We start from the raw sequence: 18,542 nt of genomic DNA, 5'->3' as shown, positions 1-18,542 counted from the left end.
ATTAGTAAAACAGGGAAATAATAAGTCCACTTTTAGAAAACACGGAGTCAGAACCATTGCATATTAACATGATATGTCAGCATTACATATTGCTGTCAGGTATTCTCAGAAAGTTGTCAAATGTTGCAAACTGTAACTGGCATTTTAACATGCACCGTTTAGCTGGTGTATTCTAACATACAAGACTAAATATCTGCCCGGCCACCGCAACGTTGCAACAGGCATATAAATATTTCTTAGAGAATAATAGAACTTGTTAGGCAGCATAGGGAATAACAGCCAGATCTGCAGATCTTATATTCTGAGTGTTTCGCTCTATACGAGCTAGAGTTTTGCTCTATGCGAGCTACTATTCTGAATTCATTTTCTATATGAAATATTTTATATATTGAAACAATATATTTTAATCTATGAATTTATGATATGTGACTGGTATTATCCTGCTGATAGGCGATTTCGAAGAGAGGTGACGATTCTGATGAAGCAGATCTCAGAATAATCGGCAATAAATGTCATTAAAAATGGCAAGTTATTACAGATAACGTCTAACCTCAGATTAATGCCAGCTGTGATAGACGTCTACATCTCCAGAAAAATGTGAGTTAGCTAGATCTCCTCTGTGCAGAATTTCGACAGACCTGTCTAGTCAAGCCAAAGCCATGATTCATCGTTGGACACGATACGATAAGTAGCAATCTTCGAGGATGCGATACCTGAATAAGCATTGTTTTTTTGTCCAGCAGTTGGGGGTAGACATATCAACGATCAATGATAAGAGAACCAGACTTCTTGCAATGATATTTTGTTAGTTACATCTGACTGCGTGATCCCTCCGACTCTGTTATGGGGTTTCATCACGCCCACCTTGCTTCCTTGAAAGAGCTGATGCAACCACTGTCAAACTCACTCATTGACTGTATTGTCGCTAGACGTATCTTCAGAGTATTTTGATTTGCTGGTATAAGTAATTATCTGCAGCAAATCAAAGCAATCCGAATTCTCACAGCAGCCCCGTAATATGTGTATTTTGAGTTTTAGGTATTTATATGTGTTTTGGGATCTACAGTATTTACCATCAGTTTTGGAACCGCTTTTTGCGTTTGTGGCTGTGCATTCTCTATAATTCGCGACTTTTTGTGAAATACTTGCGTGTTAAATATTGAAATCTCAGGACGGTATTTTGAGAAGCGCAAATTTTCTTTATTTAGGGGAAGGAGGGTGACACAAAATGGATATTTATGTAACATTAATTACTATTCTATACAAAATGCTATAAAATGTTGTGAACAAAAAATTATATATAATTTGCTGTGATGTTAACTGATAACTTTCAGCAATTAAACTATCCTGTCATTTATTCAAGAATAAATTTCATGATTGCCTTGAGACGAAGGAATACAGTGGTTGAAATTGCTACAATTCACAGTTAGATTCCAAAAGCTTCACAGAATTTCCCTTCTATGTCCCTGTGAAGTACTAGCTCGTATAGAGCAGAACAGTTAGAATATAAGATCTGTAGAGCTGACTGTTCTTCCCTACGCTGGCTAATAATTGTTGTTATTCCATGAGGCAAAGTTTTCCATTTATCATTACACGCAGTTTGGGAAACTGTCAGTTTTCAGAAATATTAGGATTCATAAAGTCTTTCAAGTTTAAACAATATATTATTTAACTAAGTGGGTTTAAAAAACAATGTTCTCTTGCTCCTTGATGATGTATATCTTCATTTTCAGTTTTAATAATACCTATAAATGGCCTAATTAATTATATATTTGCATATAATTAATAATATAATTTGCACTATAATTTTAATCAACAAAGTATTATTTAATTGACGTATATGTTAAGTACTTCGGTATAGAACAGTCACTTATGCACCATTTAACCATTTAGAAATGAGTTTCTAGGGCATAAATCGTACATATTTGAATTTGTGCATAAGATGTCAGTGTCTCTGTTTTTATAAGTCAGCTCCAGTTTGTCCTGGAAGCCATTTGAATGTTAATCGAACAGCTTCAGAATGTTACTTCGTTTAATAATAATATTATTATGCTGAATTTTTTTCAGTTATATAATAATATTAATTACTGAAAAAACGTATCTCGGATTTAAAATGCAGCAAAAATCACCATTTCGCTTGCTTGTACTTGATACATCTCGGAAACAATAAAGTATCTGAAGTAAGCAGATAGTTATAAAGAGAACTTCACAGTCAGTTATAATTAAAAATGGAAGTTCTATCTTTATTCTTCTCTTTTTCCACAGTTTCTTGAGCTATGACAAAAAAAATTAGATCAATATCTCTTTTTAATTTAGTTATCTCATCCAACACAAGGAAAGTGTTTCTTTCAACCGAGTTACCTACATTCTTAACCTCAGGTTTTAGATTCCAACAATCAGTAAAAGAAAATGAATGACTGCACTTTGGAGTACATCAGCAGCACCGTACATTTCGATTGCACAGGGACAAAGACATCTCTTTAAAGAGTTAATGGCACATCTTCCAAAATAGCTGTCTGCAGTTTTTCTTGCACCTGTTTCGTAGAACGTTGACCCACTTGAAAGCAAGAGGTTGGTGCCTTGTTGTATATTTCCAATCGAGACGCGTGCCACGTCTTCATCAGGTTTACACGAGTCCGATGTGCAAGAAAAAAGCAGCGCTATTTTGAATGCTAGAAGAGGGACACGCTCCTAATCTTTTTGAGGTTGAATTTATTTGTCAATTGGGGCAGAAAATAGAGAGATTTTGCTACCATTTGGCAACTACTTGTAGCTGAGATTCAGTACGAAGAAAATTATAGCAGAAAAAGAAATCTATACTTTTTTAAGATGAGATAATTATACATTAGGTTTAATGACAGAGTATTTGCAATGTGTACAACTTTATACAGCTTAGAAAAGGTCTTTGAGATAAAAGAAAAGTGTCAAAATGCATATTTTGAAGGACAAGACTGACATTTTAAAACTAAATAATGTTTGTAAAATGCTTTATTTAGCTCATTGTCGTAAAATTAAGTAGAAAAACACAAATCAATAAGTATAAAATTCTTAGGTATGTAGTTTATTTAAATATAAACTGTCTTATGTAACGAATTGCAATAGAACTTGATTGAGATTCCAGATTTTCAAAAATCGACTGCCTCTTAGATGATCAAGTATATATATATATATATATATATATTCACCTTTCTCCAATCATGTGTGTGCTGCTACATTCGCTTCTATGGCCATAATATCAAAATTTCAAATGTTCTATAATAGGCACGAGTAGAGAGTGCCAAGTGAATTGTGGCTACAAAATGTTAATTTAAATAAAAAAAAAGGAATTTTATCCGACTCGATTGCTTATTTTTCAAAATGGATGGACGCTCTAAGCATCAAGTATCTACGCAATTATTATTTCTACACACCTACATCTCAGTGTTCTTATTTCAGTGCCTCCAAAATTGTTCTGTTCTTACATTCTTCGGCCAGTCTTAATTATGAAAACTTCTACACGAGTTTGTTAAGCTATGTTCACAGTGAATCATGGGAAAAGTCCTGTTTCACTGGAAATTTTAATGCAAGTTTGTACCGCATTCACGATCCAATCATTCATGTCGTGTCATCGAACCACAGTTTCATTACATATATATATATATATATATATATATATAAGAATACAAGAATACTGTCCAGGGTTTCCTTATATTTTAAAAATAACTTATTTTACAACTTAAAACACTTTTGCCATAACGTTTTATCCTCGAAACTCACATGCATATCATTTTTCTGAAAAACAAGACAGAAAAAAATGAAATTCATACAAGAAAATAGTGTAAGAATGAAATAATAATAAATAATATGCATAACTATTGATATTTAATTGTGAATTGTAACATAAATCGTACTTACAATCCAAAATGTATAAGTATATAACTAAGAAAAAATTAATTTACAATATTTTGCACCTTATCAAAATTTGTTGTCTCGCCCCAGTGGTGGAGCTATACTTTGGAAACTACTGACTTAAAAAATACACAAATTTCCTACTATTCTGAGGACTTTTCTTCATTCTAACCGAAATAAATGAATAAAATTCCTGTTTTTTATCTGAAAACTTTGCTGCAGTCAGTAATATTTTATTTATGAGAGTTGGTTTCTACATCTTCGACGTATATAAACAGTCATCTTACTCATAAAAAGCCGCAAATTAAATACAAATTAAGTTTTATTATTTTTTTAGTTATTGTAAGAAAGACTGAAATAATTTAATATAATTTAATATAATATATAATTCTTTTTTACAGCTCTTTACAAAATATTACATGGGAAAGATTTCAAATGAGATACAAACAGCTAAATCCGGAATAGTATAGTTAACGTGACCAACGCAGAAGAGAATTTTAGGGAAAGGAGAAATGCACAAACGTTAAACTGATAGATAAACTCGCATGCGATTGAGATTAACCGCTAACTAATTGTTCTAAATTTAATTGATAGAATGAAATTAGATTTGTCTCCTAAAATTTAATTCCAATCTTTCTAAAGTCTCATTCTAAGCGATGTTGTAATATGTGAATTTTTTTCAAAAAATATTTTATTCTTTGACAAAAACAAGTAATTTTCGTACTTAAATTGTTGAGAATTTATTGCATTTTATTACGTTAAAAAATACAACACTTAACGAAAATTTTTGATCTCCGTGAAAATTCTAAAACGCAGTAATTGCTATGAATAAATAACCAATAAAAATATCCGAGAATTGCGAGGAAATAGAGTGTCATTTCTTGGAAATGTAATATAACTTTACATGGTCTATATGTAATAATTTAGAAGTTATTGACATAACAGAGAATATGATTTACAAAGTGACAATGCTTGGCGCATTAAAGATATTAATATAATTGGTTAACATCTCACAGACACATTTATCATTGAGAAAATTTTCTTAATTTGAGTTTCACAGCATAATGTGCAAGTCTTATATAATTTCTATGCTATGATTTCTTTTGCTCCATGAAATTCTGTCAGTTCCTAAACAATTCGTGTATGGGCATCCCGCGAATTTATTTTTTAATCACACATGGGCAAGAATAGCATGCATAAGTAATTTTTTTTAACATTTATAATCCATTAACTAAAGCTGTTTCACATATTTTATTTTATTCTTTTCACGCTACAGAATACAGAAAAGTAATACAGAATGAAAATCATAACCTCTGAACCTGCTTCTCGAACGCATTGTTACATTATAGTGGCTAACGGAGTTGTGGGTGGTGGTGAACTACTAATCCGAACTCCATGCGGAAGGTTTCACTCCAGCATAAAACTTAATTATTTAAATACGTCTTTTCCCCCTTCCTGCAAGTGCAATATCGGGGCAGACCCTATTTTACCCCCAGTCTATGCTCTCAGTGAAAAGACGACTAAATGACAAAATGGCTTCGGCCATTTCTGGCAAATGCCTGAGAATAAAATGTTCGGCCATTTAACAAATATTCAACATAGTGACCATTGACGTAGTTAGGTGGACATCTATCCCCTGGGAGCCTTTTCTTTCCCTTCCTTATTGTATTTTGGCAAACAGAAGGTAAAGCGAAATCTTCATTTGTTCCCAAGTGCTGAAAATACTAGCTCTGTCTCTGAGAATCACATCGTTTTCTTCAATTCCTTCCTAACTATCCGATGGTGTTGAGATCACATTTAATTAGGTTGAAATCAAAAGGCTGCTAACAATAAGGATTTAAGTGTTTTGATTTAAAAATCCGTTACTGATCGCAACTGCATGGTAGTAGGAAAAAGTCACCAAAATTAAAAACAATTACATTAGAAATTCCAAAAAACCTTTCCTTTGGAACTTTATCGTATGGTGTAAAGATTGAAATTCTGAGAAAATTAGTTTAACTCTTAGACAGGAAAATTGTGAGAAAGTTAAACACCGAATAAAAAAGTATGTATCGCGTTAAAATAACTTTCCGTGGAATACTGTTTTGTTACCAATGCGTAAAAATTAATCAAATGTGCAAAAACGTTGAAGAAAATTGGTTCAAGAGAAGGCGTCAGAAATTTATTTTAGAGGTTAAACTTAACAAACGATCAAATAAACAGAGAACTCAAATTAAATATAACCGTATAAATACTTAGAACATCATCAAAAGCTTAATGTAAATGTAAGAATGAATCTCTCCATTCGCATTGTGCAATATATGGGAATGTGTTAGAACTTAATTTATTCATTCAAACTATGCAGCATATGAGAGCACTGCAGACTATTTCCACTTTTTAAAATTCCATCATGCATTATCATTCAATTTCTTTGCGTTAATTAACTAATTCTAAACTCTTTTTTTTTTGGATTGATTCGTATATCAGCAAGCATCTGTGGCATGTCAACAATTTCGCTCTTTATAAGTTTTACAACTCTGGGGTATGTCAGTAACATCTTTTTTAAGCTTTTTCAAGTTTCTTCCCGTTGTCTTTCTTTAACTACAGACGTATCTTTTCTTTTGCTCATGAGACTGACTACCTACGCATTTGTCATTTTGCGAAGATCTGTGTCCCTGAAAAGAAATACTCTGATTCCTGAAAATAGTAGATTCTGAGCATAACTTTCTTATGCCCTTGGGGCTTGACAGCCTCATGATACTTAAGCCAATGTTTTTCTTTCGGTCTTTTCCGGCTCTTTCCACGACTTTTCTTCGCCTTCAATTATATGTGACTGGATTCTGGTTTGGCAGTTTTGGATACCCTTGTCCCGGAAGAAAGAAAAAATAAGATTCTTGTTACCCAAGATGTAGAAACTTAACAATAGCATACACTTTTGACCTCTTTAGAGGTAAATGGGAAGAAGAAGAAGATGGTTGTGACATTATGACAGTGATACGATTTACTGGTTTTCGTTTTGTTACCTTAATAATACTGGATATGCTTCTCTTTCGGTAGACAATTAAGAAATTCTCTGATGTCATCAGGTTATGAACACTGGAACAGGATTTTATCTTTTACTTGCTAAATCCGATGGCAATCAGGAATTTTAACGGATTTTTAACTGTTGATCCGGATACGACAATCCTTCATATTTCGTATCACTCACATCCTGAATTCGGTTAGGGAATTATGAAACTTAATCTTCCACTGTTACTCTAAAGTTCTACAATGTGAAAAAAAAAATCTTATGTGGACACCACATGGTTTCCTTGTACGATCTATTAAGTTACGCAAATTGCTGCTGTTCATTTAAATTTATTTCCTCGAATTATTTTAACTAAATTAACCGATTCCATAAGGCAAGTTAAAAATGACATAAAAGATTTCAAATTTTGAAATTAAATATACCGGTAAATTTTTCAAACGTCAAACTGCTTTTAATTTAATTTTTTTATTGACGAGTATAAAACTTTCCCAAATGTAACTTGTCAATTTTTTTTTAGATTTGCCACTGCCAAAACATGAATATTTTCCCCACTGAAAATACTTTTGTAATTGGAAGTATAAGTCTAGAGACAGTGACTGCGAAAATAAAAGCCGAGTAAGGACTTTTAATCCGGATAATAGGGTGAGTGTATATATACGTTTGGTACTGCCGATAACAATAACATAGGGACGTGCGCAACTAGATGTTATGGCAGTCCCATATACAAAATTTCAACGTTGTACGGCTCACTGTTTTTGAGTTATGCGAGATACATAAATACATACATACAATGTATAAGTACGTACATACAGACGTGACGAAAAAAATCCCCTTTGAATCCATTTTAAATTCCTTTTACAATCCGTTTTTTGAACAAGAAAGAGTCTTTTATTCTGTCCGTACGTATACAGACAGATATAACGCCTCCCCCCCCCAAAAAAAAAATCGTCGAAATCAATTCAGGGACGGTCAAAATGGATATTTGCAATGAATATCCGAAATTTTTCGCGTTTACAAAATTTCCTTCATAGAAGTAAAAATATAACTTACGCAACATACTCAGGCAAGACGGCGAAAACACAGCATAAGCTCCAATAGGCTCACGGTTATTTAACATCCTGCTTTCAAACGACGCCACTTAATTTGCATAACTTTCTGGCTTGATGGAGTACTTTTGACAAGAGTAAAGAAGAATAGGATAGAATTTAATGTAAAACTAAATGTAAGTAAAATTGAAGGAGATTTGCCATAACTCTTCGTAAGTTTTAAATGATTCAAATTTGCATCCAAAATAACAAGTGAAGAACTTTCAGATGAAATTATTTATAAGGAGTGTACGAACTAGGCATTTTACCGCACAGTGACATCGCTGTGGGTCCTAAATTCTGTTGCTTAGTGCCTTTCTAAATTCTAAAATTTTGCTGTCCTTTAATTCTGCTGCCCGGTGTCTTTTCTTAATTCTAAAACTTTTACCTTAAATTTAGTACTCGATGGTTTTTAAAATTTAAAAATTTTTGTCGCTCCTAAAATCTGTGGCCACACTGGTTGCACCGACTGTGGCGTCGACCCGGTTTATAAGTTAATAATGATAGGTAAATTAATTACAGCCTGTGTTTTCAATAGAAATGTTAAATTCCTAGTGAATTTCGAAAAACTAATGGAGTGTTCGGGTAAGTTAACTTTCATTTCGGCACTAAATAAAACTCTTCCATATTAAAGTAACGCATTTATTTATTTTATAAATCTTTATAGTTAATATGTCAGCCACAGCGGCAGTTACAAATACGCAATCAGAAGTCGCAATTTGTGCAGTCATCGTCTTTGTAGATAGCATGGGTAGAAATCTTCGTGAATAGCAATATAAGCAATTAAATAGCATTTCACCTAGTATTTGCAGCACAAATTCCGGTAAAAACACGTAAAAGATTAGAAGTAAAATAAAATTAGTATATACAAGTTCCATTAAGTTTGATGCTCACAATGGGAGTGAATTTAATTCTTGAAAACTGGGAAATACTGTAGTCTTGAATAACATAAAAGGAAAATAAAGATGAAAATATGTACAAATCCCAGAAAAGTTTTTACGAAGTTTGTCTATCCCGCTTGGCTATCGTAACTATTTAAAACAGCACTAAAATGAAATTAGTAGAATCCAATGATTACCATCTGACACCATGATAAATAGTTCTAGCTGTCACGTGAGCAAAAGCCAGTTATCTCGTTACCCGAGAGATACAATTTATGCTGAGAATTCAAAGTCTTGTCAATTGTTGCGAGTCATCTGATTGGGTGCAAGTTTCACTTCCTCCTAAATTTCTAATTGCATACAAATTCAAAAATAAAGTGCCTAATACAGAAAAAATAAAAGCAAGCAAATTATTTACAAATAAATATAAAATAATAAAATAAAATAAAATAAATAATTTTACAAATAAAATAAAAGCAAGCAAAATATTTACAGTATTTACAATAATTACAGAAACTCTGCGCAATCCATGATTATATTCAATAGAAATATTTTTCCTTTTACAATATTCGATATTTACTTGTACAATTTGTAGGAAATTTATGGCTACTAGATACAGCTTTTTAAATACGATCCAAACAACGACTTGACGTAGGCTCGCACATGTATGCCTAGATTTGCGTGGTAGACATTTTCTACATCTTTCTAATGTAAACATAGTTTGCAAGCAGCGAAAGTTCTTTTCTTCTTACACCGGATATGACTTGATACTTTTCTTTCACCATCATCTCGAAAACTATGGGTCGTACAGGTACAGTTCTTCGACAATTTTTTATGTATCTTAAGTAAGAATTCTGACTGCGTGGAATTTGGGTGGTCTTGATGGGACACCCTGTATAGAAAGTTACTGCGGCAGGACTATCTAGACCTGTAGGTGAAATTTTAGTGCTCCGTTTATTTCTACCTGCACGTGTATAGTAATTCTTTAAAATAATTTTCACGTAAGCAATAAAACTTGTAAAAATGAATGGATTCTGGAATATGTTCTTTTACGTACAACTGCTAAGTACTGCCACCTGTACATGCAGTAGCACAATGTTATACCCCTCACGTGATTACTAAGCAAGTTGCATTTAAAAATCTCATTTCGTGTATATAGTGTGTGTGACTTAGAGGACTTTTTCATGTAAATCGATTTCAAATTAAATGGATTGTTAATTAAGTTTGTTGTTAATTTAAGTTTTGCATGTGTATTAATAAATTATTTTATTTTTTAAATAAATGAAATCAATGGAATTATTATTTTAAAATTTCAAAATTAGCTTAATACTATCATAGGTTTTCCTCGTTTAGGAATTGCTCAACAGAAAAAGCGTTGATTCAGTTTTTTTCCCCTCCTTCTGACGATAAAAAGATTAAAAATTGAAAAACGAAAAAAACGAGAAACGTGTGCTTGAGATACTTCTTTTAGAAACATATCGTCCATCATTATATATCTCTAGAGAAATAATTAAACGCAACCTTGAAGACTCGTGTGGTTGATGACGCCATGACGACCACGACCAATCAGTCGCATCCCTCGAGGGTTCGTCCAAAAAGTGTTTATTTGGATGGCATATATTTATGCATACAATTTTAGAAAGGAAGTTGTTATTGAAATATAAATATTGCAAACATCTGCTGCATCCCGACTTTATCTAGCCACCATAAATGTTTGGTTAAGTGACGAAAAGGGCAAATGAACGGAAGGGTCAATCTTCAACGACAGGAAAACGCGGGCGGTTCAGATTTTTTTTTTTTTTTTTTTTTTTTTTTTATAAGATCTTTTTTTCCAAATTTTCACTTTTGCGACAGCTTTACTCGTTAGGATTTGAAATACTGTTTTATAGATAACTTACGAGCGCTGATGACATTATGTAACGTGAAATTTAAATTAAAATTTAAAAAAGGATTTTATGTTATTTTAATTTTAATTTAAAAATGTTATTTTACTTTTAAATGATTTTATGTTTAGTTTCAAAGGGAAATGTTATTTTTATTTCACAAAAAAATTATTTTGTGGCTCAGAAAACAAAATAACGTTTTATTGCAAAAATTCAGCCTAAACCAGCGGTTCTCAACCTTTTGAATAACGCGTACTATCTACACAAAACTATCTACACAAAAACTGAAAACCTTTAGTACCAGCCCTACAAAGTACTACTACCACTACCACTCTTTAACAAAGCTCAGGTTGCATAAATTTATGAGTGTTAAAGGAAAAACTCAAACTGTTGGGGTTTTAATTTTTGAATTTAATATTTAAAAATACTTTGCTCCTTTGTGTACCACCTATTTTTCTCTTGCGTACCACCGGTTGAGAAACCCTGGCCTAAACTAAAAACCCGGATATAAATCAAATTTTATCACCTTCTGTATCCATCCGCATACTTGAATATCGCCAACTGTTTGAATAATTGGCCGTCTAACTTAGCTAGATTTTTCGGATGAAAAGATAGTGAGTGCCAGTGAAACTTTAGCTTCCAATCGAAAAACACAGGTGAGAGCGTAAAAGAACGCAAAGGCAGTTTTAGTACTAATAGTTTCTTTTCTTTTTTTCTTTTTTTTTTTTTTTTCAGTTTACTCAACTCTTGGACATGGCCACCATTTGGCGCTTTGGCAAAAGCGAAGCGAATTTGATTTTGGTTCTTGGATGCTGTGAGCATTTTAAAGTAATGACATCACTTTTCTCCGCATCGCGCTCTTGCTTTTATGAATAAAATACAATTCTTCACTTCTATCAGCTAGTGTTTCAAAACTAAACAAACTTCTAGCAGAGGTAGGGTACATCTAGACTAATGGAATCCCATAACAGTGCAGGGTCCGTTTTGCATGTAATGGTTACGTGTGTCTTAAGGTGCATCAAAGAGGCTTTCGAAAACAATAATAACATTTATTTACAAGAATATATAACAAATTCAAATAGTTGAAGATATATTATTAGGCATCTCTGCCTTCCACGTCCTACACCTTTAGAATCCTGCCTGCCACTGGTATTGGAACATACACAGCGACCTCTAGCCGAATGACGCAGGAAATATATAACAGTCCAAAATGCTAGCCCAATGATGTATATAGTATCTTGACTTTTTCTCGTATTTTGTGTTGCATTCCTCTCGATCATTGCATAACTTATGGTTATTTTTCAACTCTCGTCAAGCAACTCTTGTCATTGAACCGGCAACGTTGCACCTACCAATAGCCCGTCATAATATCGAGTCTAAGTCCCAAGAAGTGGCGAGGTTGCTAGGGGCTGTCGCAGGAAAAATCGTGTACAGCCATCCCCCAGAGGTATTAGAATGGAAAATATGAATACATTGTAATTGCAGATTGATATTTTAAGAGCATAAAAAAAAGTTCTGACATTCCTGATGATGAAGTTCCTGACATTTCATAACGTGGCGTAAGGCATGGAATCTCGGATGTTTTGAAATGCATTTTGACATTCTGAAATAGCGCATCTTTGTGGCTACCGCGAACGTAGAACGGATGCTCGGTGTATTTATAAACATCTGAGAATCCATGCGCTTCCCATGTTATTAAACTTCAGGCAACTTCACTATCACTGAAGTCACTATTAGAAACGAGTTTAAGAAAAATGATTTTTTAATATATATGATATTTTAAAAGACTGAAAACATTTGCCAGGAAAATGATGAAGAAGATTAATCATGATAGGCTTGCAGTAGGGATTTTAATTTTAATTTTGCTTTTTAGTTATGTTCTTTATGTCTGTTTGTTGAAGTTGTTGTTTCTAGCTTGCTCTGGCGCAGCCCTCAAAAAGGCCATAGGGCGGACGTAAAGTCTACCAGGAAGGTCGGACTGCGTCCCTCATATCATATAATCACTGAAATCATGATTTATTGGTGGTCATTAAATGTCAATTAATTTATTCATTTTTTCCATCCTAATACCTTTCCGGGTGGCTGTCGACGGTTTTTAACAACCTTTTTGACAGCCTTTAACAACCTCTTTATTTCATTAGGATCGCATTTCCGATCCTGCGCAGCTACAGGATTTCGAGTAGTTTAGGTGTATTCTATCTCTCCTAGACGTTTGTTTCTCTAGTTTTGAATCACCCTGTATAGTCAAAGGTACTTGAGGGAGGGGGAAGAACTGCTAATTGAGTATATCTGATAATTTTAAATTACAAGTTATTGTTTTGCTGAGCAATGCTATGGCTAAAATTGAAGATGATATTATTCTCTGTTCATAGGATAACAATATTAATTATGAAATGAAGCACGAGGGTATTCAAGCAAAGAGGCGATGGTATCGGAGAGTTACTCGAAAATTTAAAGTCGAATGCCGATATTGGGAAAAACTGATTAATGTATAGTAAGATCAAATCAAATAAATAATCAAATCAAATCGCGAAAATAATTTGAGAAATGGAGATTTTTTCTTTCTCTGAATCGGATCGGTTACATGAGAATTTCTTGATTTTTCATCGTGTGAGATGTTTGCCATTTTATTTCACACAAATACGTTTTATTTCTCCCGAAAATCTTTCACGAAAGCATCTCCTCCCTAAGAAGGTAGTTATCGTATTGTTTATGATAATAATTAGAAATACTACAATGACTACAAGTTATCTAAGGAGTAAAAGCATTTAAAAGCAATTCTGAATTGCGATTCACGCTTGAATCCATTTCCAGAAATAGTAGTAGCCGCAGGTTATGGTGGGAAGAGAAGAATTTGAAGTTATCAAAATGTCAGGTATATACATGGTATATACAGTCTAAGTGAATAAATTAAATACAACTTTCATAATGTGATAAAAACGTAAATCATGCACATGAAAGAGCTTCATAGTTCAATTCTAATTATTAAAAACTGTTTTACGAAGCCAAACCATTAATAATTTGTAAAGTATTTTATGTTAATTAAAAAGTTATTATGATGTAAGTCTTTACCGTAACTTCTCCTTTCCGTATTCCTCATCAGACATCAGACCTCATCAGAAAGGCAAATTAGCTTTGTGTATATTTAAGCTGAGAGTTGTGAATCTTTAGATTAGAGCTTCTAGCAATCGCGTTTTACAGTTAGCATTTTCTCCAGCTCTACTTAAACGTTATATTACAGGTTTACCATTTTGGCTAGCATATGATTTAAGTACGCTTCGGTAAAATATTCTGAGCGAACTTAATTTAGTTTATTTAATATGTAATCTTAGATTACGTTGTCAATGTCTGAATTTAATTTTTTATTATATTAATTTAAATATCTACAAGTGGTGGAAGCTTAGCCTGTAACACAAATTGCGCCTTTATGTTCAGTTTGAGGCTAAATAAAAAGGTTATTTAAACCTTCTTCAGTACTTTGTCAGTTGTTTAAAATGCAGCGATAACTCGTCATTTGTCTAATACGGCCTGCAGGACTTTAACTCTAGATTCCCGTTACCATAGCAAACCTACTACAAATTAGTGGTATGCATAAAATCTACTCCTAAGAAAAGTACATACAATTACACATAATTTACAATATAATTCGTAATTTCGTGAAAAAGTTTAAAAATTTATGGCAAATATACTATGCAACCAATATCAGATTTTATTATCCTGAAATAGAAAAAAACTAAGTTTTTTTTTTATAGTTTTAAAAATGCTCAATGTGTTCACTTTTGTCAGTATAGCGGACATCTGTGTGGTAAGCTGCATTGTTCCATATTTATGCCACTATGCCAAAATCGACTACAGCTACAACAACGATCATACGGTTGCGAAGATCCCGAAGATTAGTTGGAAATGGATGCGCAAAAATTCGACAAACCTTACCACCAACATAAGAAAAAGTCGCATGCAATTAAATCTGGAGATTGGGATGGTCAGCACACGTCTCTTGCTCCTGTGCATTCTATCCGTCTTACTCGCAAATTTTGATTGAGATAATCGTGCAAAAGGTTTCTTCTTCTTTGTGGCAAATTTTGATAAGATATTCCCGCAAATGTCTCCAGAATGGTGCCTATAGTTTAGAACCGCTCAACTCTCTTGTTGAAAAGGTAATCGTAACTATATTTTTATTAAACTGTGACATCAGCCAGCTTTCTGATATGTTCAAATAAATCCTATCATGGTGAACAGCTATTTTACTTACCATTAAAGGTAAACACAGAGAAATTAAAAAATATGTTTAAAAAAGGAAAACTCAAATGAGTTTTTCTTTCGGTGTAGTAAAATTTGGCATTGGTTGCATAGTTTAGTTGCTATGAATTTTTAAAAGGTTTTCACGAAATGAATGATCCTTTATAAAATATATATAGCTACTTAAATTTATATACAGAATGTGCGTGGTTGAGTCATGCAAGTCTTCAACAAAATTTCATATTTATTGTAATACGCTTCAATAATTTTATAGCTTCCTGTTTGCAAATATAAAACTCGCTGACGCATCAGAAGCATCTCGAAAAAGAATCATACCACACGCGGTTCTTCGCAACCGCAGCGTCCGCTCATACTACTTTTTCCAAGAACAGCAATCTGACAGACAACTGTGCGTTGACGATGTTCTTCCCCCGCCCCGAGATAAAACCAAATCCTACACTCGATGACCCCCAAACAAACCCAGAATGCAACTCGATGTAGAATGAAATGGTAGAGAAGGGGGAAAAAAATGTACAACAGAGGAGAGGGTGGACGAGTCTGCAGCAAAATAAAAGTGACATGATGTTATCTGCAAATTTTTCACCACACATTACGAAAATGTTAGTGTGTGACGGCTCGTGTCGTATCTGTGAGATTTCCAGCGACCACTTTGAGCGAATTTGTCGTCGGTTTTATTGATTCCTTTGGAATTGTTTCTATTTCTTGGTTGTCGACCCGGTGGTCCATTTGGAAGAGAAACCGCTTGAGATGGTTTCTCTCAGATGGAGATGACAGATTCTAAGTCTCAGTATTTCACACTTAACTTTAAATCCGTGAAACGGAAATAAACTTAAGATTGGGAAAGAAATAAGGGTTTTCTTTTTCTCCTTTTGGTCCCATATGAATTCTAAGAAATATATACCGTACTTAAAAGCGATGAGTGAGAACTTGAGTTATAGTTGCCGTTGGCTTTATTGGTATATCTGCAAGGAGATCTTATAGGAATATAATGTTATGAAACGAAAGATTAGCTTTTTGTTTATATTTTGATAATAAATTTCTATGCAATTGGATATTTGTGATGTAGTTTCAGAGTAAACAAACTTTTCCAGGTATGAACTGGAGCACAGTGGGCTAGTTAAAAATTCTTCAGGTTCCCAAATTTATTATTATTATTGATTGCGGGCTTCCTATTTCGTATATATTTTCATATTTTTGATTATCTTAGGAGCATCTTCAGGATATGTGCAAAATATCAATATTATTGTTGAAAACTGATTCTGTGAAGTTATTACTATCAAAATCAAAGATATAAATATGTTACATAAAAATATCTTTACAATGGCATTTCGAATTTCTTATATATTACTGGCATTATTTTATTGCCAAGACCAAATGTGCAGAATGGTGCATGGGGACTCTGTGATGTTATTCCAGCTACAAAACTTATTAAAAATTTATTTGAAATAAATATTAGATTTTAATAAGGTATTTTTTCGCTTCTTGCAATATGTCTTGGTGGCGTAACGGTAGCACACTCGGCGCGTATTCGAAAAGTTCAGGCGAGGGCATTGCACATTTTTCACGTCTCCTGCTTCAAAAAAAGAATGTAATGACGCTGCTACAAACCTGTGGTTTTTTTTTTTTTTTTTTTTTTTTTAGTCCAAAGGGACTTGAGTCCCGAAATAACGGTACATAGAGTCATCGAATTTTGAATAACGTAATCCTCCAACGAATATGAGCATGTGGAAGACCAAATTTGAAATTTGAAATTTGTTTTATGATCGATTTCCTATTTTTTAAAACTTTGACGAATTTTTGATTAACAAACTCAAGGATTCAATGGCAACGTTGTGCAGAAAAAACATTTTTATCTCCGGCGCGTGAGTTTTTGTATCGGAAATTCTAAAGATATGCTCATTTCAAAACTATTTTGCGATATTCCTGTTGAATTGAATTTTATGTTTTAAGTACGAAGAACATGATGTTTAACAAATAAAGATAACGCACAAAACGTTAAAAAAAGTAATTTAATTTGGATGTAATTTAAAATCTGAAACATTTCAGATTTTTTTTTTTTTTTTTTTTTTTTTTTTTTTTCTAGGATTTCTAGTCAGCTTCCGATTAACTGGATTAATATCTGGAAGGAACGACATCCACGTGGTCATGGTTGATGCGGAAGCAGTTTTAAAATATATAACAAAGAGGAAACAATATTATAATTAAGAAATAAATGCTATTAACTATTTGTTTGCATTTTCAAGTAGTTTAATCTGGAGAATAAATCGTTTGGTTACGTAAATTAAAATAAGTTTTCACAATTCTCCCTGTCTAGCCACTTTGCACGCACCTTTTTTCTCTCTCTTTCTTCTTGTCCCTGTGGATGTTCTTCGTCAGATTTTCAAGTTTTGTGTACTGGTTCGACACTTCTCGTCTTTCACTGCGAATTTCAATATTAACGGCGGCGCATATTCAAAAATTAAAGCCAACTGCCTTTCAGCAGCTCCCTTTTACAGGTCAAAACCCGCAGTAGATTTGAATGCCTGAATAGTCTCATGGTCCAATCTCCATGGAGAGCGTCGATGGTGTTGGCCGTTAAACTTCGAGCTCCGATTTTAGTTGATTTTAAAGGTGGAAATAGCTACAGTCGGTATTTTTCATGTTTTAAAATGTGTGCATAAAGTGTTCCTGATCAAGTAGATACCAATTTTGTGAAATTCGACCTGCAAATTTCAAAGTTATGGTGATTTTGAATAATTAGTTGTGGTTTAGTGTTGCGAGATTCCAGCAATGGGGTCTTCGTTTTGTGAAGTTTTGGATCGTGTTTTGTGCCAAACAGGTGTAGAAATTATGTTCTACAGCTTCCGTGGATTGCATCGATTTGCGTCATATGTATTTTAGATAAGTATTTACTGATTTATCTTCAATTTTGTATTTGTTTACATTGTACTTTGTGTTCATAGACTGATATTAAGCTAGAGACTGTTTTCGAATTAATTAATGGTCCTTTTGGTGAAATTAATTGCAATTTTCTTTTAAATATTAATGTTTTTTATGATTTTATGACTTACAAAAAAATTTTTTGGACAGTTTTATCACAATTAGGATAATTAATTAAGATTTTTATACTATGGTACAAAAAGGACGCTATCTTACACCACTGTTCTTCGAAATTTTTAAGAGTCTGTAACCGGAAGTTGCCATACGCATAGAAAATATGTTCTAAATTTATATGTTGTTACTGATTATAATCTCTAGAGAAGTAATGTTTTTGACCTTGTCAAACTAACGTTCTGAGACTGTGGTTCTTTCCTGGAAAACTCCATAGACTATATGTTAAATTCATGCTTATATTACTACTTGAAGTCAAGTGATAATTGTTTTCATTTCTGTGCTATAATGTTCCTTGGGGTCCTTTTTGTTAATTTAATAATTCAAATCGTACTTACTTTTAATTAGTCTTTTGTTAATTAATGATTTTTGTTTAATTGGTTCTTTTCCACTTACCGATTTGTTTTTCATAGTGTTTTTATTTCTGTTTCACTTTTAAGTCATATGT

Source organism: Stegodyphus dumicola, chromosome 3, assembly GCF_044657685.1.
Source record: "Stegodyphus dumicola isolate Sdum_Otavi_A_Nest chromosome 3, ASM4465768v1".
Taxonomy (NCBI): domain Eukaryota; kingdom Metazoa; phylum Arthropoda; class Arachnida; order Araneae; family Eresidae; genus Stegodyphus; species Stegodyphus dumicola.
The sequence above is the reverse complement of the archived record's forward strand: the minus strand, read 5'-3'. Positions refer to the sequence as shown.